Genomic DNA, 21,948 nt, shown 5'->3' on the forward strand with positions numbered 1-21,948 from the left:
AAAACCCCCTACTCTACCTAGGTAGGGGAAAATCTTTGTGGTACGTTTGTGGTACGCAGTGCAAACCTACCGTCAGGCTGCTCGCCGGTAGGCTATTCACGACTACCGCCAGGGACTATGGCAGTGGGGTGGTACAGTAAGGGTAAAACTACTGTATCTGAAAACGGAACTTTTTTACGGTAGGGTAGGGTGTTGTCCCATTTAAATTTTTATTCTTTCTTCAAAACTTAATCATTTTTATTCAAAAAAATTCATCACTGGGTAATATATTTTGCAAATCAAAATATTACGATCTCACACATCATAACATGCATCACACATCGATATAAAATGGTAGTTCAACAGAGCAAATAGTTTAACAAATCCATGATAGCAAATGGTTTAACTAGTTCAACATAGCAAATTGTTTAACAAATCCACGATAGCAAGTACTTGAACATAGCCAACAAGTTCTCCTTGAGCTCAACACAAAGCGAGTAGTTCCACATATGACCATATCACTTGGTCTTCCTCCCCCTCTTAGCGGTACACCCTCGTTTCTCTTTGAGCGGGTCTTGCTTTGTTGCTCGGCGACGAGGATGTTCTTTCTGGAAAGGTAATGGGCTCAAAACATCCTTGTGTGGATGAGATAGCCTCTTGCCCTAGGTTAGTTGGGCGGCATGGCTAGAGGAACCTCCGCCGGCACAGCTAGATGAAGCAAGGGTACGTGTCGAAGGAACATGCACATCAACCGAGCTAACACACCCAAGCATGCCCACTAGTTTGCGACAACGGTTCATGAACTTATGCAATAACAAATCAACAAAAACATGATATGGATCAAGATTATGGTTATGGATATAGTAGTGACAAATACTATACTAGATTATGATTATGACTAGTAGTGTTGGGGATATAGCTATCAGTTATGACCCGCCCAGGAGGGGCCGGGTCAGTCCCAATGACGGGTCACAAAGGAAGCCCAGAAAACAATGAAGGCGATAGTTTATTAAGGCTTATAGAAGGCCTAAGCCCAGAGATGGCTTAAGGCTCAATACTGTAAACCGTCGTATGTAAGGAAAGACTTGTAAGGAAAGGCATGTAAAAGAAGTCACCGAGCCAGATACGCTTGATGAGCCGGCCGGGACTCAGTAGGCCGCCAGGCGTCAACCCGTGTATATAAGGGGATGACCCGGTGGCGGCTTAGGGCAAGAAACAGGAGATCGATAACCAAGCCGGCGGATTAGCCTCTTGGTGATCGAAACCCCAGCAATTCCAACACAACTAGACATAGGCTTTTACCTTCATCATAAGGGGCCGAACTAGTATAAAACCTCTTGTGTGCTTTGTCCCGATTAACCCCTTTAAGCTTCCTAGTTGCGATGGCCCTACGACTAAGTCCTTCTGCTAGGACATCTGCCGTGACACTTCCATGACAGTTGGCGTCCACCGTGGGGCCAGCGCACGGTGGATTTGAGTTCTTGAAGGGAAGCTTCGAAGGGCTCAAGGGATACGTTATGGGCCGGATGACCAAGAGTCATCGCGGCAAGATCTACATCGACGACGAAGGCTGGGGCCCCGAGGCCGGCTCAGTTGAGTACGGATACCGGGTCCCCTTCGGTGGGATTCATGTCTTCATCGACCGGATCGACGAATCATGCCCTGAGCCGGACATCTGCACCAACATCATCGAGACGGCTCAGCGCGCGAGACCCGCCTGGGCCCAACCCGCCGTAAGACGTGCTTTTGTGGGTTGCATCCATGGAGGTGAATACTCGGAAGGATCAGTGGATGGCGGTGAGACGACAATCTGTTCTGACGCTACATCATCAACAGGCGAGACAGACTCGTTGTATCAGCTGCAGGATGGCATGCTTGGGGGCTGTTCTGATGGCAGCAGTATTCCGGACCCCTTTGAGCCGCCGAATCGAGCCGGAGTCTTCATGGCAGGCACCCACCCCGGGCAGAACTCCACGGCTGCGGCAGCAACGACCACCAGGTCGGCAGTGGCCGGGTCAGGAGACCCCGCGCGCTCCCCGGCTCAGATACTAATGGACCTCACGGATAAGCTGACAACCCTGTTGACTGCCGTGGTGTGATACGTCTCCAACGTATCTACTTTTCCAAACACTTTTGCCCTTATTTTGGACTCTAACTTGCATGATTTGAATGGAACTAACCCGGACTGACGCTGTTTTCAGCAGAATTACCATGGTGTTATTTATGTGCAGGAGCAAACGTTCTCGGAATGACCTGAAACTTCACGGAGCCACTTTTCAGAAAATAAGAAAAATACCTGCCAAAGATGAAGGCCAGGGGGCACCGTCTCTCCACAAGGGTGGGGGCGCGCCTGCCCCCCTAGGGCGCGCCCCCTACCTCATGGGCCCCTGTTGCCTCTCCGATTCCAACTCCACCTCCATATATTGAGTTTCGGGGAGAGAAAAATCAGAGAGAAGAAATCATCACGTTTTGCGATACAGAGCTGCCGCCAAGCCCTAAAACCTCTCGGGAGGGCCGATCTGGAGTCCGTTCGGGGCTCCGGAGAGGGGAATCCGTCGCCATCATCATCATCAACCATCCTCCATCACCAATTTCATGATGCTCACCGCTGTGCGTGAGTAATTCCATCGTAGGCTTGCTGGACGGTGATGGGTTGGATGGGTTCTATCATGTAATCGAGTTAGTTTTGTTAGGGCTTGATCCCTAGTGTCCACTATGTTCTGAGATTGATGTTGCTATGACTTTGCTATGCTTAATGCTTCTCACTAGGGACCGAGTGCCATGATTTCAGATCTGAACTTGTTATGTTTTCATCAATATATGAGTGTTCTTGATCCTATCTTGCAAGTCTATAGTCACCTATTATGTGTTATGATCCGTTAACCTCGAAGTGACAATAATCGGGATACTTACCGATCATGACCGTAGTTTGAGGAGTTCATGTATTCACTATGTGTTAATGCTTTGTTCCGGTTCTCTATTAAAAGGAGGCCTTAATATCCCTTAGTTTCCGTAAGGACCCGACTGCCACGGGAGGGTAGGACAAAAGATGCCATGCAAGTTCTTTTCCATAAGCACGTATGACTATATTCGGAATACATGCCTACATTATATCAATGAACTGGAGCTAGTTCTGTGTCACCCTAGGTTATGATTGTTACATGATGAACCGCATCCTGCATAATTCTCTATCACTGGTCCATTGCCTACGAGCTTTCCATATATTGTTCTTCGCTTATTTACTTTTCCGTTGCTATTGCTATCATCACTACAAAAAACCAAAAACATTAATTTTACTATTATTACCTTTTGCTCCCGTTACCACCACTATCATATTACTTTGCTAGTAAACACTTTGCTGCTGATATTAAGTTTCCAGGTGTGGTTGAATTGACAACTCAGCTGCTAATACTTGAGAATATTCTTTGGCTCCCCTTGTGTCGAATCAATAAATTTGGGTTGAATACTCTACCCTCGAAAATTGTTGCGATCCCCTATACTTGTGGGTTATCAAGACTATTTTCTGGCGCCGTTGCCGGGGAGCATAGCTCTATTCTTTGAGTCACTTGGGATATATATCTGCTTATCATTATGAAGAACTTGAGAGATCCAAAAACCAAGATTTATCCCTCAACTACGAGGGGAGGTAAGGAACTGCCATCTAGCTCTGCACTTGATTCACCTTCTGTTATGAGTAAGCTTGCGACACCTACACCTGCTTCTGCTATTTGTTCTGATATGTCGCATGTTATTAATGATGCCACTTCTGCTATGCATGATACTTATGATGAAACTACCTCTATGCCTGATACTACTATGCCACTTAGTGATTTTCTTGATGAACAACTTGCTAGGGCTAGAGAGATTGAAAATATTGTATCTGATGACACTAATGAAAGTGATGATGAAGAATCACTTGTTATTCCTAAGGGTTATGTCTTTGATCAAGAAGCTTCTTTAGCTATTTTAGCATGCCAAAATAGAACTGAACTCAAAAGATTATTAGCTAAATGGAGTAAGCAATCTTTAAATGCTAGAATGAAACCTGACCATGCTTTTGCTACTTCACCTATCTTTGTTACTGATAAGGATTATGAATTCTCTGTTGATCCTGATATAATTACTTTGGTTGAATCTGATCCTTTTCATGGTTATGAATCTGAAACTGTTGTGGCACATCTTACTAAATTAAATGATATAGCTACCCTGTTCACTAAAGATGAGAGAACTCGTTACTTTTACATTCTTAAAATATTTCCGTTCTCATTAAAGGGTGATGCTAAGATATGGTTTAATTCTCTTGATCCTGGTTGTGTGCGTAGTCCCTATGATATGATTTATTACTTCTCTGCTACATATTTCCCTGCTCATAAGAAACAAGCTGCTTTAAGGGATATATATAATTTTGTGCAAATTGAAGAAGAGAGTCTCCCACAAGCTTGGGGGAGGCTTCTCCAATTACTTAATGCTTTGCCTGATCATCCTCTTAAGAAAAATGAAATACTTGATATCTTTTATAATGGACTAACCGATGCCTCCAGAGATTACCTGGATAGTTGTGTTGGTTCTGTTTTTAGGGAAAGAACACCGGATGAAGCTGAAATTCTATTGAATAATATGTTGACAAATGAAAATAATTGGACACCTCCGGAGCCAATTCCCGAGCCTATTCCTAAACCAACTCCGAAGAAGAGGGGTATTCTATTTCTCAGTCCTGAAGATATGCAAGAGGTAAAGAAATCTATGAAAGAAAAAGGTATTAAAGCTGAAGATGTTAAGAATTTACCTCCTATTGAAGAAGTACATGGTCTTAATTTACCGCCTGTTGAAGAGACATATAATCTTAATCCTTTACCTATTGAAGAAACTCATGGTCTTGATAACCCGACACAGGTAGTAAAGGTAAATTCTCTCTATAGATATGATAAAGTTGTAATCCCATTTACTAAGTTTGCTAGCCCATGCTTAGATGAGTTTGATAAATTTATGGCTAAGCAAGAAGACTTTAATGCTTATTTTGGTAGACAGTTGAAATACAATTCAAATATGCTTGAACACTTGGGTGATTATATGGCTAATGTTAAAGGTGAACTTAAACTTATTAGTAAACATGCTTCTATGGTTACCACTCAAGTAGAACAAGTACTTAAAGCTCAAAATGATTTGCTCAATGAATTAAATAGTAAAGATAATGATTATGTTATTAGAGTGGCTACTAGAACTGGTAGAATGACTCAGGAACCTTTGTATCCTGAAGGCCACCCTAAGAGAATTGAGCAAGATTCTCAGAGACATAATATATATGCACCTAGTTCTTCTAAAAAGAAGAAAAAGAAAAATGATAAGACTTTGCATGCTTCTAGTGATCCTATTGTTGAAACACCTGAGAATCCAAATGATATTTCTATTTCTGATGCTGAAACTCAATCTGGTAATGAACCTGAAACTAGTGGTAATGTTAATGATAATGTTCATAATGATGCCCAACCTAGTAATGATAATGATATAGAAATTGAACCTGCTGTTGATCTTGATAACCCACAATCAAAGAATCAACGTTATGATAAAAAAGATTTTGTTGCTAGGAAACATGGTAAAGAAAGAGAGCCTTGGGTTCAGAAACCCATGCCTTTTCCTCCCAAACCATCCAAGAAAAAGGATGATGAGGATTTTGAGCGCTTTGCTGAAATGATTAGACCCATCTTTTTGCGTACGCGATTAACTGATATGCTTAAAACCAATCCTTATGCTAAGTACATGAAAGATATTATTACAAATAAAAGAAAGATACCGGAAGATGAAATTTCCACCATGCTTGCTAATTATACTTTTAAGGGTGGAATACCAAAGAAACTTGGAGATCCAGGAGTACCCACTATACCATGCTCCATTAAAACAAACTATGTTAAAACTGCTTTATGTGGTCTTGGAGCTGGTGTTAGTGTTACGCCTCTCTCTTTATATCGTAGACTTGATTTGAATAATTTGACACCTACTGAAGTATCTTTGCAAATGGCTGATAAATCAACTGCTATACCTGTCGGTATTTGTGAGGATGTGCCTGTTGTAGTCGCAAACGTTACTATTTTAACTGACTTTGTTATTCTTGATATTCCCGAGGACGATAGTATGTCTATTATTCTTGGAAGACCCTTTTTAAATACTGCAGGGGCTGTTATTGATTGCACTAAAGGCAATGTCACTTTTCATGTTAATGGTAATGAGCATACGATACACTTTCCGAGGAAACAACCTCAAGTTCATAGTATCAACTCTATTGGAAAAATTTCATCGATTATATTTGGAGGTTTTGAATTTCCTCTTCCTACTGTCAAGAAGAAATATGATATTCTTATTATTGGGGATGTGCATATCCCCGTTGAGGTAACATAGTGTTATTCGAAATTTCTCCGGTTCCATGTTATTCGGAATGAGTTCGTTAACAAGACTTGATCAACCTTGTTAGTGGATTCCTTTTGATGATCATGAGATGGATGAAACTAGAAGGCACAACCTTCTGTACCCCACATTTACTTTCTATTATTTATATTAAATTAAATAAAAATAAATATTTTTCTGTATGTTATCTGATTATCCGTGCAATATAAAAATACCTCGAAAATAAAAGTTCTCCAAATGCCCTGAAATTTAAATATGATTTTTTCTAGAATATTTGAGGATTTATGGAACTGAGAACACACCATGGGGGTCAACCACTTTCCCACGAGGGTGGAGGGTGCGCCCCCTGCCTCGTGGGCCCACGGTGGCCCTCCTCCACTTATTCCTGCACCCACATACTTCATCTTCCTCCCACAAACACGAATATCTAGCTCAAACCCGAGTCCAAGCTTGTTTTGCTGCCATTTTCGATCTCCTTGCTCAAAGCAGCTCTCACAAAACTGCTTGGGGAGATTGTTCCTTGGTATGTGACTCCTCCATTGGTCCAATTAGTTTTGTTCTAGTGCTTTATTCATTACAAATTTTTGCTGCTTAGGTGACCCTATTCTTGAGCTTGCATGTCAAATTTATATGGTCAAAAGTAGTTTTGATGCATGATATAGGCTCTAGGCACTTGTAGGAGTAGTTGCTATCAATATTATTGAGTTTGGTTTACTTTTATTTTGAAGTTACTAAAAAAAATTCAGAATTTTTTAGACGAAGAAATATGCTTAGGAAAATGTTCCAAGGTGGTTCTTCAAGGAAGCAAGGACCCAGGCTTGCAATGCGTGATGCTAATGAAGAGCCACCAAGAGACGCTCCAGTGCGTCCTTGTGAATGGTCTTCTGAGAACTTTATGGATCGAGTGGGAATTAAGGAAGAATTTAACGCATTTTTGCGTAACGCTGATCTTGTGAGCTTCGAGGAAGAGAAGTGCAGTCAGTATCACTATCTCACCAGTACCTTTGTGAGGAGGTTTGAATTTTCAACTTCACGTAATTCTCCAACTGTCCTGTTTGATCTTTATGATAAATCTTACACTATGGACTTAGAGGATTTTACCACTGCTTGCAAACTTCCACAATGGGGTAGTATAAGGGATCCTCACAAATCTGAATTTAGAGATTTTCTTGCTAGAATAACTGTGGGAGAATCTAGAGATATTACACAAGCTACCATAGGGACCATTCACTTTCCTGCTATACATTATTTTGCTTTCTTCATAGGTAGATGCATTAATGGTAAAGATGAGGCATGTCACATGTGTGTCCCTGATTTTAGTATTCTTAGGAGTGTTGTGTTAGGAGACAAATCATATAATTTGGGAGCCATTGTTGCACGTAGGTTGCATCTTAATAGACTTAATGGAGATTTCTTTGGTGGAATTTATGCAACCCGCATAGCTAATTTTCTTGGTATAGCCATACGCGAAGATGATATTGAATTACCTCCTGCTTATCTAGATTTTAATGCTATGGTTCACCACCAGTTTGTCGAGAGGAACGAATCACCTCTCCAGTATCGACTAATCTTTGACATACACCGTGCTGTCCATATTACTCTCCCTGCTCCTGCATTCTTTGATTATCAGGCAAGAGGAGGATATACTATTACCAGAGAGGAGGCAAATGAGTACGAGAGGAGAGAGGAGGCCGCTCATCGCCACGCTGCAGCTCAGCAGGCGATAGTCGCTACATCGCAGTACGACCCCAGCTACTATTATGGATATCCGCCAGGCCAGCCGTGGCCATAGACCAACTTAGGCCAAAATCCTAAGCTTGGGGGAGTACGTATTTCCCACCGACATTACATTTATGTTCACACACCCATTGCTAGATGTCGGTGCTCATACTTTTTCATTGTATCATCCATGCTAGTTTATTTTCCTTTTTATGCTTTCTTCTTGTGTGTTTAATAAACCTTAAGAAAAAACAAAAAATTTAGTTGTAGCTTTTAGTTAGTTTACTTTCCATGCTTGTAGTAGTAATTAAAAAGAAAACCCAAAAACATTTACTGCTCTTCTTTTGCTTGTTGGGAGCTTTCCCGTGTAAATAGTTTTATTTCTTTTCTTTTCTTTGGGGGTCGATAGGAGAAGACCATAATTAAATTGTTGAAGTGGCTCTTATATGCATTATTGTTGATCTGACAAAAGAGCCCATATTGCCTTGTCTTCTCCTGTTTATTGAATGTCTGCAGATTCCAGCTTAGTCCAATGCACATGCACTATTATTATTATTCATATCATTCGGTCGTGCAAGTGAAATACAATTCTGATGATATATGATGGACTAGCTGAGATGAGAAAAGCTGGTACGAACTCGACCTCTTTTGTTTTTGTAAATATGATTAGTTCATCGTTCCTGATTCAGCATATTATGAATAAACATGTTTGCAATGACAACTAGAGATCATAGTTTCTTGTGCCATGCTTGATTAGGTATGAGTTATAATGGTTTACCTTGTGTTTCAACATGCTATTAAAATGGTTATGATGTGGTATGATAGGGTGACATCCTCCTCTGAATGATTTAAGTGACTTGACTTGGCACATGTTCACGCATGTAGTTGAAACAAAATCAACATAGCCTTCACGATATTTATGTTCATGGTGGATTATATCCTACTCATGCTTGCATTTGGTGTTGATTAATTTTAATGCATGTTCATGACTGTTGTCGCTCTCTAGCTGATCGCTTCCCAGTCTTTTGCTAGACTTCACTTGTACTAAGCGGGAATACTGCTTGTGCATCCAAACTCCTTAAACCCCAAAGTTATTCCACACGAGTCCACTATACCTACCTATATACGATATCTACCTGCCGTTCCAAGTAAATTTGTATGTGCTAAACTCTAAACCTTCAAATAAATATCCTGTTTTGTATGCTCGAATAGCTCATGTATCAACTAGGGTTGTCTGTATCTTCCATGTTAGGCAGGTTATTCTCAAGAGGAATGGACTCCGCTCCTCACTCACGAGATAAATGGCTGGTCACCGGGATGCCCAGTCTCATGCTTTATGCAAACTAAATCAAAATAATTGCAAACAAAACTCCCCCTGGGACTCTTGTTAGTTGGAGGCACTCGTTGTTTTGAGCAAGCCATGGATTGATGCTTGTTGGTGGAAGGGGGGTATAAACTTTACCATTCTGTTCGAGAACCGCCTATAATGTGTGTAGCATGGAAGATATCGCCATCTCTTGGTTGTTATGTTGACAATGAAAGTAGACCGCTCAAAATATTATTCACCCCTGTTTCAAAACCGAGCTCTAGCACCTCTACAAATCCCTACTTCCCTCTGCGAAGGGCCTATCTATTTAATTTTATGCTGAGTCATCATCCTCTTATTAAAAAGCACCAGTTGGAGAGCACTGCTATCATTTGCATTCATTACTGTTAGTTTACATTGAGTATGACTTGACTGGATCTCTTTTACCATGAATTACAATGTCTAGTCAGTCCTTGGTCTTTAAAGGTGCTCTGCATTTATGTTTTGCGGTCTCAGAAAGGGCTAGCGAGATACCATCTTGTTATATCATATTATGATTGTTTTGAGAAAGTGTTGTCATCCGAGATTTATTATTATGGCTCGCTAGTTGATTATGCTATTGATATGAGTAAACTTGAGACCTATGCGTTATTGCAAATGTGGTTAGTTATAATCTTTGCTGAAAACTTGAATACTGACTTTACATATTTACAACAACAAGAGCAAACAGAGTTTGTAAAAGTTTTTCTTTATCACTTTCAGTTTATCAACTGAATTGCTTGAGGACAAGCAAAGATTTAAGCTTGGGGGAGTTGATACGTCTCCAACATATCTACTTTTCCAAACACTTTTGCCCTTGTTTTGGACTCTAACTTGCATGATTTGAATGGAACTAACCTGGACTGACGCTGTTTTTAGTAGAATTACCATGGTGTTATTTATGTGCAGGAGCAAACGTTCTTGGAATGACCTGAAACTTCACGGAGCCACTTTTCAAAAAATAAGAAAAATACCTGCCAAAGATGAAGGCTAGGGAGCCCACCATCTCTCCACAAGGGTGGGGGGTGCGCCCCCTACCTCGTGGGCCCCTGTTGCCTCTCCAACTCCAAGTCCACCTCCATATATTGAGTTTCGGGGAGAAAAAACCCAGAGAGAAGAAATCATCACGTTTTACGATACGGAGCCACTGCCAAGCCCTAAAACCTCTCGGGAGGGCTGATCTGGAGTCCGTTCGGGGCTCCGGAGAGGGGAATCCGTCGCCATCGTCACCATCAACCATACTCCATCACCAATTTCATGATGCTCACCGCCGTGCGTGAGTAATTCCATCGTAGCCTTGCTGGACGCTGATGGGTTGGATGGGATTGCTACCTCTTAAGCACTGCGTTGGATTTCCCCGAAGAGGAGAGGATGATGCAGCAAAGTAGAGTAAGAATTTCCCTCAATTTTTGAGAACCAAGGTATCAATCCAGTATGAGGCTACGCGCGAGTCCCTCGTACCTACACAAAAACAATAGCTCAACGCAACCAACGCGCTTAGGGGTTGTCAATCCCTTCACGGTCACTTACGAAAGTGAGATTTGATAGAGATGATAAATAATATTTTTGGTATTTTTGGTATAGAGATGCAAAGTGAAAAGTAAAAGGCAAAGTAAAATCAAAGCAATAATAAAGTGATGGAGATTGATATGATGAGAAAGAGACCCGGGGCCATAGGTTTCACTAGTGGCTTCTCTCAAGAGCATAAGTATTCTACGGTGGGTGAACAAATTACTGTTGAGCAATTGACAGAATTGAGCATAGTTATGAGAATATCTAGGTATGATCATGTATATAGGCATCACGTCCGAGACAAGTAGACCGACTCCTGCCTGCATGTACTACTATTACTCCACTCATCGACCGCTATCCAACATGCATCTAGAGTATTAAGTTAAAAACAGAGTAACGCCTTAAGCAAGATGACATGATGTAGAGGGATAGTTTCATGCAATATGATAAAAACCCAATCTTGTTATCCTCGATGGCAACAATACAATACGTGCCTTGCTGCCCCTTCTGTCACTGGGAAAGGACACCGCAAGATCGAACCCAAAGCTAAGAACTTCTCCCATAGCAAGAACAACCAATCTAGTAGGCCAAACCAAACTGATAATTCGAAGAGACTTGCAAAGATAACCAATCATACATAAAAGAATTCAGAGAAGATTCAAATATTATTCATAGATAGACTGGATCATAAACCCACAATTCATCGGTCTCAACAAACACACCGCAAAAAGAAGATTACATCGAATATATCTCCACGAGAGAGGGGGAGAACATTGTATTGAGATCCAAAAAGAGAGAAGAAGCCATCTAGCTAATAACTATGGACCCGTAGGTCTGAGGTAAACTACTCACACTTCATCGGAGGGGCTATGGTATTGATGTAGAAGCCCTCCGTGATCGATGCCCCCTCCGGCGGAGCTCCGGAACAGGCCCCAAGATGGGATCTCATGGATACAGAAAGTTGCGGCGGTGGAATTAGGTTTTTGGCTCCGTATCTGAACGTTTGGGGGTACGTAGGTATATATAGGAGGAAGGAGTATGTTGGTGGAGCAACAGGGGGCCCACGAGGGTGGAGGGCGCGCCTGGTAGGGGTGGGCGCGCCCCCTACCTCGTGGCCTCCTCTTTTGTGTCTTGACGTAGGGTCCAAGTCTCCCGAGTCTTGTTAGTTGAGAAAATCACGTTCCTGAAGGTTTCATTCCGTTTGGACTCCGTTTGATATTCCTTTTCTTCGAAACCCTAAAACAGGCAAAAAACAGCAATTCTGGGTTGGGCCTCCAGTTAATAGGTTAGTCCCAAAAATAATATAAAAGTGGATAATAAAGCCCAATAATGTACAAAACAGTAGATAATATAGCATGGAGCAATCAAAAATTATAGATATGTTGGAGACGTATCATGGATCTATCATGTAATCGAGTTAGTTTTGTTAGGGTTTGATCCCTAGTGTCCACTATGTTCTGAGATTGATGTTGCTATGCTTAATGCTTGTCACTAGGGCCCGAGTGCCATGATTTAAGATCTGAACCTATTATGTTTTCATCAATATATGAGTGTTCTTGATCCTATCTTGCAAGTCTATAGTCACCTATTATGTGTTATGATCCGTTAACCCCGAAGTGACAATAATCGGGATACTTACCGGTGATGACCGTAGTTTGAGGAGTTCATGTATTCACTATGTGTTAATGATTTGTTCCGATTCTCTATTAAAAGGAGGCCTTAATATCCTTAGTTTCCGTAAGGACCCCGCTGTCACGGGAGGGTAGGACAAAAGATGTCATGCAAGTTCTTTTCCATAAGCACGTATGACTATATTCGGAATACATGCCTACATTATATCAATGAACTGGAGCTAGTTCTGTGTCACCCTAGGTTATGACTGGTACATGATGAACCGCATCCGGCATAATTCTCTATCACCGATCCATTGCCTACGAGCTTTCCATATATTGTTCTTCTCTTATTTACTTTTCCGTTGCTATTGCTATCATCACTACAAAATACCAAAAACATTACTTTTACTATTGTTACCTTTTGCTCTGGTTACCACCACTATCATATTATTTGCTACTAAACACTTTGCTGCAAATATTAAGTTTCCAGGTGTGGTTGAATTGACAACTCAACTGCTAATACTTGAGAATATTCTTTGGCTCCCCTTGTGTCGAATCAATAAATTTGGGTTGAATACTCTACCCTCGAAAACTGTTGCGATCCCCTATACTTGTGGGTTATCATGGTGGAGCCGGCGGATAAAGTTCAGCATGATGCGGAGGTGGCACGGGTACGCGAAGAGATGGCACATGCCAAGGAAAACTTAGCATCTGAGGAGGTCAGGATGGCCGCGGAGCGGGCGGCTTTGGACGCCCGTGCTCAGCAGCTTCAAGCGGAGACTTTCCGGCTCTTGGTGGATCTGAACGCGTCAAACGAGGTCATGAGGAGGAGGCATCAGAAAATTCAATCACGTTTACCTCTGACGCTCGATCCTAGAAACCTTTTCCATACACCTGGGGCCGGTCCAAGTAACCCGCCAGAAGCAAATCAGATCACGAACCCGGAGCACCGATTCAGCCGCGGGCCATGGAGCCACCTCGCATGTATACCGCTCCGCCTCATTATGCGCCAACACCACCGGGTCACTTCTCCAATCCTTTGGAAAACCTCATTGCTATGTCGGCTCATTTGGCGGCTCTTCCGATGGAAGGCGACTCTCCGACAGCAGTCAAAACATGAAGGGTGAGGGAGCTTCTTCAGACAGCTCTGCCACAGCAGGATCCGTACTCTTATAGTCAAGACAGAATCCATTCAACCCCTCGCCCGAGCCGGAGCCCAAGTTATAGCAGGCATATGGACTTAGCTGATATGTCAAGAAACGCTCAATGCCGCAACCAACCGCGCAGACATGAGCCGGTGCAGGCGGGAGCCCTTAACTTAGCGGATCAGGAGAGGGTCCGACAAGAGGTTGAGTGGGCGGTTTAATTGGCGGCTGAACAGGCGGCTCATCAAACTTTTCCGATTTATCCAGCAACGTCTGTTGAGGCAGGAGTGGCCACATGGACCAGAGGCGTTCCTTGCTTGGTGTCGGCTTTACGTAATGAGCGCTTACCTAAAGACTTCAAGGGGCCTCGTAAAGTGCCTAAGTACACGGCCGATTTGCAGTCTGGGGCATGGATTAAGAGTTACGAGATGGCAATGGAGCTTTTGGAGGTCAGTGATGCAGCAATGGCTAAGTACTTCACCATGATGTTGGATGGAACAACTCGCACTTGGTTGAAAGGGTTGCCGCCCAATTCCATCGGCTCGTGGGCGGAGTTAAAAGCCCGGTTCATTCAGAACTTCAAGGACACATGCAAACAACCTATGTCAATCGTGGACCTGACTAATTGTAAACAAGAGGAAGGTGAGTCCACAACCCATTGGGTGCGCCGGGTCAAGGAGATAATTCATTCATCTGATAAGATGGATGCCGGCTCGACAGTCTTAATGTTGGAGAAAAATTGCCGTTTTGAACCTCTGAAACAGAAGTTGGGGCGGCTTAAGTGTGACTACAATGACATGGGTCAGTTGATGGCGGCTCTCGTCAAATATGATGATTCCGATAGTACCAAGGACCCTGTGTCTGATGAAGAAAAGACAGGGAAGGGAAAGAAGAATGTCAATGGCAAGGATCACCAGCATAACCCGGCAAATCAAGGAGGTAATAAACGTAAGACTGACGAATTTTTGGCTAACATCAATGTGCAGGGCAATAATCAACGGAGCAAGGTAGACAACCCCCTCGGTCGGGCGGCTCAGGTCCCACCCTTGAGCAACTATTGAATGAACCTTGTCCAAGACACGGCCACCGGGAGAAGCCTGCCACCCATCTGTGGAAGGACTGTACAATCATGAAGTCGTTTAAAAATTCAAATGCATTTGATGGAAGTCAAGGCCCTGGCGGCAGTTTAGGTGGAGGCGGCTTTCGTGGCCCGGGCACCAGTTCAGGTGGAGGCGGCTTTCACGGTCAGGGTCATATGGGTAACCAAGGAGGTTATAATCCACAACCCGACCAAGGTAATCAGCAGCAACAGTCCGGATATCAGAGCAACCCAAAACAATTGAATAGTGGGCAATATCATGTATTTACCACTAGCTTGTGCAAGAGGGACCAGAAGCTTCACAAAAGGGCTATCAACGACGTTGAGCCGGCGATTCCACATTACTTATGGTGGTCAGAACAGCCTATTGTGTGGAGCAGAGAGGATCATCCTCCCCGGGTTGATAATCCGGGTCACTTGGCCTTGGTAGTGGCGCCTCAGGTTGGTGGATATAAATTCACTAAAGTGCTCATGGATGGAGGCAGTAGCATCAACATCCTCTACTATGAGACGTTTCGTCAGATCGGGTTGACTGATAAGAGTCTTAAGCAATCCAACACTATTTTTCACAGTGTGGTACCTGGCAAGTCGGCATACCCACTTGGTAAGATTGAACTGGAAGTAGCCTTTGGGGATGAATATGATTCCAGAGCGGAGAAATTAACCTTTGAGGTGGTTAAGATCAAAAGCCCATATCATGCTCTGTTTGGACAGCCGGCTTACGCCAAGTTCATGGCTCGGCCGCGTTATGTGTATTTGCAGCTCAAGATGTCGGGTTATAAGGGCACCATTACAGTACATGGAAGCCGGAAAATAGCCCTGGAGTGTGAAGAAGGAGATGTTGCATATGCTGAGTCTGTTTGTGCAACAGAGGAGTTAAAGTTTTATAAGGATAGTGTTGACCCAGCAGACATGACGTCTTTAAAGAAGCCAACAACGGAGCATGAGCTGGTGTTGAAATTCAAGTCAGCTGATGACACCAAGACGGTTGATTTTGTGCCCGGCGACTCATCCAAGCAGTTCATCATCAGTGCCAACTTGGATCCAAAATAGGAAAGCGCGCTCATCGAGTTCATCCCTAAGAACCGGGACATCTTTGCATGGAAACCTTCTGACATGTTGGGTGTCCCGAGAGAACTCGCTGAGCACACTCTCAATATTGATCCGAAGTTTAAGCCGGTCAGGCAATTTCTCCGACGGTTTAACGAGGAAAGGCGCAAGGCCATTGGAGAAGAGGTGGCCCGGCTCTCAGCGGTCGGGTTCATTGTGGAAGTTTTTCACCCAGAGTGGTTGGCCAACCCGGTGCTTGTACTCAAGAAAAATGGCACCTGGCATATGTGTGTGGATTACACCGATTTAACAAAGCTTGTCCAGCTGACCCTTTTGCTCTCCCTCGTATTGATCAGATCATTGATGCTACGGCGGGTTGCGCGCGTTTGAGTTTTCTGGATGCTTATTCATGTTATCATTAGATCAAGATGGCAGTCAAGGGCCAGGAGAAGATAGCCTTCATCACCCCGTTTGGAACCTTCTGCTATGTGTCTATGCCTTTTGGGCTTAAGAGTGCCCAGACGACTTATCAATGGTGTATGCAGAATTGCCTTCACAATCAGATTGGGCGTAATGTTCATGCTTATGTGGATGACATAGTGGTGAAGTCCAGAAAGGAGGAAACCTTAGTAACAGATCTGAAGGAGACCTTTGATAACCTCCGGGTCTACAAGATGATGCTTAACCCGGCTAAGTGTGTTTTTGGAGTCCCCACTGGCAAACTCTTGGGTTTTTTGGTATCTAATAGAGGTATTGAAGCCAACCCGGAGAAAATTAAGGCAATCACCTCCCTGACCAAACCGGTGTGTATCAATGGTGTTCAACGGTTGGCGGGTCGTGTCGCTGCTTTGAGCCGGTTCATAAGCCGGTTAGGGGAGAAGGCGCTGCCTTTGTATCATATGATTTCGTTTGGAGTGATGCTGCAAACTCTGCCTTTGAGGATCTGAAGAAACAACTTGCTGAGCCGCCGGTTCTTGCTGCTCCGGTTGAGAAAGAGCCGCTATTGTTGTATGTAGCTGCTAACTCACGAGCTGTTAGTGTGGCGATTGTGGTGGAATGCAAGGAGGCTAGCAAGGAACATCCGGTCCAACAGCCAGTTTACTACGTCAGTGAGGTGTTGATTGAGTCTAAACAAAGATATCCACATTGGCAGAAACTCGTATATGGGGTGTTCATGGCAAGCCGGAAGCTCAAACATTATTTTCAAGGTCACCCAATCACTTTGGTTAGCTCTGCTCCGTTGGGAGACATCATTCAAAATAGAGAAGCCACTGGACGAGTCGCCAAGTGGGCCATTGAACTTGGGTCTCATGGGTTGAAATATGTACCCCGTACTGCGATCAAACCTCAAGTGCTGGTTGACTTTATTAATGATTGGACAGAATTGCAGATGCCAGAAGAGAAACCGGACAACACGTATTGGACGATTCACTTTGATGGGTCCAGACAATTGGAGGGCGCGGGGGCTGGAGTTGTTTTAACTTCCCCTCGAGGTGACAAGTTTTGTTATGTGCTGCGACTGATGTTTCCTTGTACTAACAACGCAGCAGAGTACGAAGCCTTGCTCCATGGTCTTCGAATGGCCAAAGAGATGAGCCTGAGCCGGGTCCGGTGTCTTGGCGATTCAGATTTGGTGGCTCAACAAGTGTTAGGCAAGTGGGATTCCAAGGACCCTCTCATGGTGGCTTATCACTGTGAAGTCGATGCTATTGCAGGACATTTTAAAGGTTATCAGGTGGAACACATTGACCGTAGGAAGAACGAAGCGGCAGATGCTCTAAGTCGGCTGGGGTCTCAGCGTAAGCCAGTGCCACCTAACACCTTTTTGGATGTTTTGCATAACCCGTCTATTAAGTTACCTGCAGAGGAAGATTTGGTCGTTCCTGACCAGGAGGCACAGTTGGTGGCGGCTCTTCACGTCATCCCGGATTGGACAGTACCGTTCTTGGCTTACATGACCCGGGGTGAGTTGCCAGAGGATGAGACCCTGGCCCGACAGATGACCTAGCGGTCCAAGTCAATGACGATTTCTGATGGAGTTATACCATCGCAGCGTCTCTGGAGCGTTTCAGTGGTGTGTTTCTCCTAAAGAAGGCCAAGAGATACTTCGTGAAATCCATGAAGGGGATTGTGGTCATCATGCCGGGTCAAAGTCTCTTGTGGCCAAAGCTTTTCGTCATGGTTTTTATTGGTTGACGGCTCACGCTGATGCAGAGGATCTGGTCAGTAGGTGTGATGGATGTCAAAAATTTGCACGGCGAGCACATGTACCGGCTCAAGAGTTGTGGATGATTCCAATCACCTGGCCGTTTGCGGTCTAGGGGCTTGACATGGTTGGACCTTTCAAAAGGTCTAAGGATAAAAAGACACATCTTTTAGTAGCAATTGACAAATTCACAAAGTGGGTTGAGGCGGAGACAGTGAGTAAGTGTGATGCAGCCATAGCAGTTCAGTTCATGAAAAAGGTGATCTTTCGCTTTGGTTTTCCACACAGCATTATCACTGACAATGGCACTAATTTATCCCAAGGGGCTATAGAGGAGTTCTGTCAACATGAGCATATCTGGCTTGACGTTTCTTCTGTAGCTCACCCTCAATCTAATGGGCAGGCTAAGAGAGCAAATCAGGAAATCTTAAAAGGTCTCAAACCCCGGCTCATGGTTCCCTTACAACGGACGCCGGGTTGTTGGGTAGAGGAGTTACCCTCGGTATTGTGGAGTATTAACACCACCCCTAACAGATCTATGGGTTATACACTGATACGTCTCCGTCATATCTATAATTTTTGATTGTTCCATGCCAATATTATTCAACTTTCATATACTTTTTGGCAACTTTTTATATTATTTTTGGGACTAACATAATGATCCAGTGCCCAGTGCCAGTTCCTGTCTGTTGCATGTTTTTGGTTTCGCAGAATATCCATATCAAACGGAGTCTAAACAGGATAAAAACGGACAGAGCTTATTTTTGGAAAATATGGAAAATTCGGAAGGAAAATCAACGCGAACCAATGCCCGAGGTGGTCACGAGGCAAGGGGGCGCCCCCCTTAGGGCGCGCCCCTACCCTCGTGAGCCCACCGTAAGGCAGTTGATGCTCTTCTTTTGCCGCAAGAAAGCTAATATTCGGAAAAAAATCACGGCGAAGGTTTCAGGCCAATCGGAGTTACGGATCTCCATATATATACGAAACGGTGAAATAGAGCCAGAGGAGAACGCAGAAATAGAGAGAGACAGAGAGATAGATCCAATCTCGGAGGGGCTCTCGCCCCTCCCACACCATGGGAGCCAAGGACCATAGGGGAAACCCTTCTCCCATCTAGGGAGGAGGTCAAGGAAGAAGAAGAAGAAGAAGGGGGCCCTCTCCCCCTTGCTTCCGGTGGCGCCGGAGTGCCACCGGGGGCCATCATCATCACCGCCATCTTCACAACAACTTCACCGCCATCATCACCAACTCTTCCCCCCTCTATGCAGTGGTGTAACCTCTCTCTTACCCGCTGTAATCTCTACTTAAACATGGTGCTCAACGCTATATATTATTTCCCAATGATGTATGGCTATCCTATGATGTTTGAGTAGATCTGTTTTGTCCTAATGGCTATTTGATGACCGTGATTGGTTTGAGTTGTATGTTTTATTATTGGTGCTGTCCTATCGTGCTCTCCGTGTCGCGCAAGCATGAGGGATTCCCGCTGTAGGGTTTGCAATATGCTTATGATTTGCTTATGGTGGGTGGCATGAGTGACAGAAGCACAAACCCGAGTAAGTAGGTTGTTTGCATATGGGATAAAGGGGACTTGATACTTTAATGCTATGGTTGGGTTTTACCTTAATGAATCTTTAGTAGTTGCGGATGCTTGCTAGAGTTCCAATCATAAGTGCATATGATCCAAGTAGAGAAAGTATGTTAGCTTATGCCTCTCCCTCAAATAAAATTGCATTAATGATTACCGGTCTAGTTATCGATTGCCTAGGGACAAATAACCTTCTTGTTGACAAAAGCTCTTTACTAAAACTAATTTATGTTGGAAATATGCCCTAGAGGCAATAATAAAAGTGTTATTATTATATTTCTTTGTTCATGATAATAGTCTTTTATTCATGCTATAACTGTATTATTCGGAAATCGTAATACACGTGTGAATACATAGACCTCAATATGTCCCTAGTGAGCCTCTAGTTGACTAGCTCGTTATGATCAACAGATAGTCATGGTTTCCTGGCTATGGACATTGGATGTCATTGATAACGAGATCACATCATTAGGAGAATGATGTGATGGACAAGACCCAATTCTAAGCATAGCACAAAGGTCGGTTAGTTCGTTTGCTAGAGCTTTTCCAATGTCAAGTATCTCTTCCTTAGACCATGAGATCGTGTAACTCCCGGATACCGTAGGAGTGCTTTGGGTGTACCAAACGTCACAACGTAACTGGGTGACTATAAACGTGCATTACAGGTATCTCCGAAAGTATCTGTTGGGTTGAGACGGATCGAGACTGGGATTTGTCACTCCGTATGATGGAGAGGTATCTCTGGGCCCACTCGGTAATGCATCATCATAATGAGCTCAATGTGACCAAGTGTTTGGTCACGGGATCATGCATTACGGTACGAGTAAAGTGACTTGCCGGTAACGAGACTGAACAAGGTATTGGGATACCGACGATCGGGTCTCGGGCAAGTAACGTACCGATAGACAAAGGGAATTGTATACGGGGTTTGATCGAATCCTCGACATCATGGTTCATCCGATGACATCATCGAGGAGCATGTGGGAGCCAACATGGGTATCCAGATCCCGCTGTTGGTTATTGACCGGAGAGTCTCGGTCATGTCTGCATGTCTCCCGAACCCGTAGGGTCTACACACTTAAGGTTCGGTGACACTAGGGTTATCAGGAAGACAAGTATGTGATTACCGAATGTTGTTCGGAGTCCCGGATGAGATCCCGGACGTCACGAGGAGTTCCGGAATGGTCCGGAGGTAAAGTTTTATATATGGGAAGTTGTTAAACGGACACCGGAAAGTTTCGGGGTCATACCGGTATTGTACCGGGACCACCGAAGAGGTTCCGGGGGGTCCACCGGGAGGGACCACCCCTCCCGGGGGGGCACTTGGGCTGCGTAGGGATAGCAGCCAGCCCCTAGTGGGCTTGGCGCCCCCCCCCCTTTGGGCCCATGCGCCTAGGGTTGGGGGGAAACCCTAAAGGGGGCGCACCCCCCTTGCTTGGGGGGCAAGCCCCCCACCCTTTGGCCGCCGCCCCCCTCTAGGGTTTCCCCTAGAGGGCCGGCCCCCTTGCCCCTCTCCTCCTATATATAGAGGGGTGAGGGGAGGGCTGCTCAACACACAACTCAAGGCGCAGCCCCTCCCCTCCCCAACACCTCTCCTCCACCGTACGTGCTTAGCGAAGCTCTATCGGAGTACTGCTGCACCAACTACACCATGCCGTCGTGCTGCCGTTGGAGCTGCCTTCCTCAACCTCTCCTTCCTCCTTGCTGGATCAAGACGGAGGAGACATTGTCCGTCCCATACGTGTGTTGAACGCGGAGGTGCTGTCCGTTCAGCACTTTGTCATCGGTGATCCGAATCACGACGAGTACGACTCCATCATCACCATCCCCTTGAACGCTTCCGCACTCGATCTACAAGTGGTATGTAGATGCAAACTCTTCCCCTTGACTCGTTGCTTAGATGAACTCATAGATGGATCTTGGTGAAACCGTAGGAAAAATTTTAATTTTCTGCAACGTTCCCCAACAGTGGCATCATGAGCTAGGTCTATGCGTAGTTCTCTTTGCACGAGTAGAACACAATTTTGTTGTGGGCGTAGATCTTGTCAACTTACTTGCCACTACTAGTCTTTTCTTGCTTCAACGGCATTGTGGGATGAAGCGGCCCGGACCAACCTTACATGTACGCTTACGTGAGACTGGTTCCACCGATTGACATGCACTAGCTGCATAAGGTGGCTGGCGGGTGTCTGTCTCTCCCACTTTAGTTGAAGTGGATTCGATGAAAAGGGTCCTTATGAAGGGTAAATAGAAGTTGAAAAAATCACGTTGTGGTTATTCGTAGGTAAGAAAA

Source organism: Triticum dicoccoides, chromosome 6A (assembly GCF_002162155.2).
Source record: "Triticum dicoccoides isolate Atlit2015 ecotype Zavitan chromosome 6A, WEW_v2.0, whole genome shotgun sequence".
In the NCBI taxonomy this organism is placed as follows: Eukaryota; Viridiplantae; Streptophyta; class Magnoliopsida; order Poales; family Poaceae; genus Triticum; species Triticum dicoccoides.